Source organism: Perognathus longimembris, chromosome 6 (genome assembly GCF_023159225.1).
Source record: "Perognathus longimembris pacificus isolate PPM17 chromosome 6, ASM2315922v1, whole genome shotgun sequence".
Taxonomy (NCBI): domain Eukaryota; kingdom Metazoa; phylum Chordata; class Mammalia; order Rodentia; family Heteromyidae; genus Perognathus; species Perognathus longimembris.
Window position 1 is genome coordinate 68,099,796 of NC_063166.1, and position 6,047 is coordinate 68,105,842.

A 6,047-nucleotide genomic window follows, 5' to 3' on the forward strand; every position below is an offset into this window, starting at 1 on the left:
GCAGCTCAATGGACTTGCTGCTGGGGAGCTGGGGCGGCGGGAAGGGGCAGGGTGTGGCTCTGTCTGCATTGCCGCCCGTGGGGGCCTGCTGGTCCACTTGGAGCACACCCCTTCCTGCTGTCAGCTTGAGGAGCTTTTGCTTCCAGACAGAAACATTTCCATTCTGCTTCCCAGCCCTGTCACCTGCTCACAGAGGTAGAAACAGCGGCTCTCCGCATGCTTGAAGCTTCCTGACACAATCGCAATTGTATGCTAATGAATTCTTCAGAGAATATAAAGGATGTCCAGATGGCCATTTGTCCAAGAAACTGTAGGAGGGATTGTGGACTGAATAAATCATTACAAATAGGACACGTCTTGGAGGCTTTCTTCAGAGCTGGACGAGAACCAAGGTTTCCTGGCTCCCGAGTGAGCGCAAGCCAATGCTGATGGTTTTTAGCTATTTGCAGAGAACTGGGTGGTGGCATGTTTGAACCAAATGTGAGGAAAGCCAGAAGGACCTGGACTGCTCTAGCAGGGGCCAGATGGCCAGCTGTCAAGGACAAGCCCTGCCCCAGCTGGCAGGGACAGTGGGGCAGCTGCTCTGCAGAGCCCTCTGGCTCTCCAGAATCGAATCGTTCTGTGAAACCAAAACGCTCACTACCTGCCTCTTCGCCCGGTGCATTGACAAGTATTTTCCAAAGATGGTGGAGCAGGTAAGCAGCCTATTGTGAGCCAGGAGAAAGTTGGGAGGCCTGAAGGCAGGCCTGTAGCCACCCTCCCCCTCCCATGCCCCAGGCCCGGGACTCCCAGGGTGCAGTACGCTCCCACCCATGCTTATACCAAATAGCGTGTGTGCAGCTGGTGTCTAGGGGAATGCCCCGCCCTGCCTCGCAGCTGGCGGAAAGAAGCAGCAATAAGCACGGTGAGGCTCCAGAGGCTCCGTCCATTTAAAAAAAAAGAAAAGGCAGCGATGTAAATAAATAGAAAGGAAGCCCCGCCCCCGCCCTGTGCGGTGTGGAGGGCGAGGTGCCGGAGGGGGGCCCCCCCCCCACGCGGGATGCCGGTCTGCTTCTGTACTTTACCATTTTACTCTGATAGGAACTTTTGTTACTCGACTGTGCATAACTTATTTAATGTACTGTATAAAGGAACCAAAACTGTTAAATATGTATTTAGTTTGTTCTACTTAGTCAATAAAAAGGCTATATTCCTTTTCTGACTCAAGCTGGATTGGGCCTGGGAGGATGGCGTGTGGTACCATGGCGGAATGTATATGACGGTGGCCTGGGTCCCCTTCCTACTCGCAGTCTTGGTGCTTGAGCCATTCTTGTTGTGTTGTAAAGACGGGGGTGCGTGCACTCAGACCCTGGAACCCCTCTATGAAGCCGGCGGCAGCTGCCTGTCTATCCCAGACAGACTGTAGTGAAGTGTCGCCAACAGCTTAAGGACACTCTTGTCACCACTGAGTGGCTTTTAGCAAGGGAATTTCTAATCACAGTTTGAAAACTAATGGATATGGATTATGTTTTCTAATAACTCATGTATCTTTTTTTTTTTTCTTTTTGTCAGGTATGGGGCTTGAACTCTGGGCCTGGGTGCTGTCCCTGATCTCTTTTTGCTCAAGGCTAGCACTCTTCCACTTTGAGTCACAGCAGCACTTCTGGTTTTCTGTTGGTTAATTGGAGGAGATAAGAGTCTCATGGACTTTCCTGGCCAGGCTGGCTTCGAACAGTGATCCTCAGATCTCAACCTCCTGAGTACCTAGAATTACAGGTGTGAGCCACTACCAGCTCCTGGCAACTCATATTTTCTTACCAAGTTTTAACACTAATATTATACTTGGAATTGTGACTATTAAGTCCAGTTTTCATAGTCAAGTCCTACCTGATTTCTCTATTCACCTTTATTTGCCTAATGGTTGTCTAATTTAGCTGAGGCCATAGTCGTCTTAAGGCCTCACTTCCTGCTGGGCAGTCGCGTCTTTGGCATCTTCCCAGTACTGAAGTGTACCTGTGGAACGGCCCGCCGCGTGCCTCAGCAGCTGTGTGGCACTCTCCGTGGCACTGAGATGGGTGTGGACACCTTGCACCTGTGGGTAGTGTTGGACTCGGTCCAGTTACCAGCCAGTGTGCTGACCCTCACCACCCATGCCAGAGCCACGCCCCCAGCCTCTCCCGTCACCTACTGAATAGCCACATCCACCTCCTAGAACAATGGGGGGGGGGGGCTCAGCCATGGGGCTTTCACCAAGTACAGAAGCTCCTTGTCTAGCTGGAGACTGAAACTGCTTCCATTCCCACCAGACACTCAGAGAGACGTCAGTTAAATGATCCCACCCATTTTCACTGCATGCTGAGATCCCAAGCAAGAAGCTACAGGAAATCCCCAAGGGCCAGAACAAAATTAAGAATAAGCTTGGTCGAGAACCATTGGCTCACGCCTGGGATCCTAGCTGCACATGAGGCTGAGATCTGAAAATCACTGTTCAAAGCCAGCCAGGGCAGGAAAGTCTGAAACTCACGAGTCAAGCACTCTTGCCACTAGGCCATATTCCCAGCCCCAGTCTGAAACTTATCTCTAGTTAACCATCAGGAAACAGGAAGTGGCGCTGTGGCTGAAAGTGGTAGAGCGCTCGCCTTGAGTGGAAAAGTTTGGGGGCAGCACCTAGGCCCTGAGTTCAGTTTCCACAACTGACCAAAAAAAAAAAAAAAAGCTTGGACTGGAGAGGAGTGGTAGTGAAAAAAAGAAACGTGTACCACTTATGGGTAGAGAGAATAATTCCAAGGCGAGCTACTTGAAATGGGAAGGAATGGGAGATTGGGCTCTGGGTCTGCACGCCTCAATTCCTCATTCTGAGGATGGCCTTTGGCCCTGAGAAAAGGCAGCAGGAAAGATGTCTGTAATAGAGGCTTAGGCAGAAATATCTTTCCTGCTTGAGAGACAGTGAAATAACTTCCCCTATGGATAACAACTTAGCTCTGGGTCTGGAGTTGAGGTTTATGTTACTCCAGGGGTCCAAGAACAGAGAAGCTGGGGCCTGGCTCAAACAAAAGTATACATCTTTAGGGAAAAGATCTTAAGGATCTTTAGCAATCTCATAATGAGAGTGTCAGCCACGGGATAAGCTCCCCCCGCCCCCCCAAAAAATCACTGAACCATGAGCAAGTCAGCAGGCACAACCACTGAGACCCCCTGACTCAGCTGTGGGAGTGAAATACAATATGAAACCTCAGGAGGGGGAGGGGGAGCAAGGAGAGAGGAGACTGGAGGCGAGGAGCATAGTTGAGAATCAGAGTTCAGAAATGAACATTAGTGAAAGTGCATTCATAGTCTAGCAAACTTCGTGGCACATTTCCACTTGACTGTCATGGACAAAGAAAGGAAACCAGGAGATGGGTCTTTCTAGAAGGTAAGGTAAGAAGTAGAGCCCATGCATATTTTACCGAGGGTGGAATCAAGTATCCTAGTAATCGGGTTTCTTATAGTGATAAAGGGAAATTAACCTTGAGCGATCATATTGCCCATCTGTGCTTGTTTCTGAGTGCTGGGGTTCCAACGTGGTGAATTAGCTGTACCTTCTGAGTCTGCCTTCCTCCCAAGGAGCTGGGCAACCATTATAATGACCCCCTTCTCCCGGCTGGATGCCTCACTGCCTGGTGTCTGGCGCCCTCTGGTGGGCAGAGCTGGGCCTGATGCTTCTGCCGCCTCCAAGAGACAAATTCCTACCCAAGGTGACTTGCCTTCCTCCGTACATCCATTCTTCCTGAGGCTCCCATAACATTCTCTGGGCCCTCCGAGGGAGTTCCAGAAAAGGTCAGCCAGCAGTCAGCTTTTTGCAGACCATACTGCCTGGTTTTGATCCTTCTGTGGTCGCTTCCTCTAGCTCCTCCAGCCAGAGCTAGTCGCGGCATGTGATGTACCCTCAGCATTTTTCACACTAGGTGCCAACTAGCTGCTGGTGGCAGGGAGTGGGTGTCAGAGCAAGGCGCTGTACCCTGAGCTTTGTCTTCTGTAACTGGACTTGCTAGCGATGTCCCTACCCCTCCCCCAAATGCAAAATGTTGATCATATGGAAATAGTACACACATAATCTTGAGCCCAGGGAGCTACTATAAACACAGTTGCCCTCATAATTTCTCAGCCAATTCTTTTTATTTACTGAACTTTAAGACAGGTGTGATTTCTTGTAGTCTTATCTGTCCCCAGCACTCTGCACAGAGCCTGCATGTCTTGCTCAAGTAATGTCTGTTTCAACAAAGATTTCTTGCTGGGCGCAGGTGGCTCACGCCTGGAATCCTCGCTACTCAGAAGGCTGAGATCTGAGGATAACTGTTCAAAGCTAGCCTGGGCAGTAAAGTCTGAATTTTTTTTTTTTTTTGCCAGTCCTGGGGCTTGGGACTCGGGGCCTGAGCACTGTCCGTGGCTTCTTTTTTTTCAAGGCTAGCACTCTACCTCTTGAGACACAGCTTGACTTCTGGCTTTTTCTGTTTATGTGGTGCTGAGGAATTGAACCCAGGGCTTCATGCACACTAGGCAAGCATTCTACCACTAAGCTACTTTCCCAGCCCCTGGGGGAGACTCTTATCTCCAATTAACTAGCAGAAAAACAGAAGTGGCACTGTGGCTCAAAGTGGTAGAGCACTAGCCTTGAGTGAAAAGGCTCGGGACAGTGCCCAGGCCCTGAGTTCAAGACCTATGACTAGCAAAAAATAAGAAATTCTTAAGAGATTCTCCTACCTCGTGTCTGGCACCGGTGCCCAGCCTCCTGTGTAGGCAGCGGTGCAGTGAGGCTGCTGCCGCATCCCAGCGCCTGTGTGCCCATCCCTAGACAGGCTGGATGCATTCCGGTGAGTTGCAAGTGCAGGGAGTGGGCGAAGGGGTGAGGGGATGGCAGCTGGCCAAGGAGCCCGGAGCACCCTGGCTTTGAGACAACCAGGCTTCCAGATGTGCCCTTGACCTGATGCTGACACCAGCGCTGGGCATTTTCTCCTCCGAGGCACCTGCTCTGCCGCAGGTGCCCAGCAGCTGTGGGAAGGAGCTGAAGAGTCAGCAGGAGGTGGGCACGGAGGGCAAGGGCTGGGGAGGAGAGCCGAGCTCACGGCTTCACCGGCGCTGAAAGGCTGGGGCAGCAGCCTTCTTGTGCTGACACTGGTGCGAGAGGCCAGGGAGGGGAGACCAAGGATTCGCATGGCCCAGCTCAGCCTGTGACTGAGGGAAACATTGCTAAAACCTTGAATGCCAGGATAAGAATGAAACTTGGCTCAGTGCCGGGAGCTACTGAGTGGGCTGAGATCTAGGCTGAGGACATGGTTCAAAGCTAGCCTGGGAAGGAATTAAAAAAAAAAAAGCCAAGGGAGCTGTGGCTCAAGTGGTAGAATACCAGCTTTGAGCAAAAAAACTCAGGGACAGCACCCAGGCCCCGAGTTCAAGCCCCAATACTGGCAACCAAGAAAGAAAAGCTATGCTGGTGGCGCACGCCTGTAATCCTAGCTACTCAGGAAGCTGCGGTCTGACGATGATTGTTCGCAATCAGCCCAGACAGAAAAGTCCACGAGACTCGTGCCTCCAATAAACTACTCAGAAAAAGCTAGAAGGGGAACTGTGGCTCAAGTGGAAGAGCACTGGCTTTGAGCAAAAGCTCAGGGATGATTCCAGGCCCTGAGTTCAAGCCCTAGAACCAGCACACACACACAAGAGAAAAGAGGGAGGGAGAGAGGAAGAGAGAAGACAAAGGAAAGTTGATTTGAAGTGGGGGCCACTGCAGAGTGCTGGCTGGAGGGATGTGGTCACCATGGTAACATCTGAGCACCCATCAGCTACTGCTTTACAGGAAAGGCCCGCCCATGAGGGGCAGCAGAACCCCAGAAGTGGTTGCTGCATTAGGCTTCCTGTGCTCTGTGTGTGGTGTGTAATGTATGGTGTGTAATGTGTGGTGTGTAATGTAATGTGTGGGGTGTGGTATATTGTAGTGTGTGGTGTCTAATGTGTATAGTGTGTAGTATGTGTTCTGTGGTATGTGTGTGGTGTGTAATGTGTATGGTGTGTGGTGTGTATGGTGTGAAGTG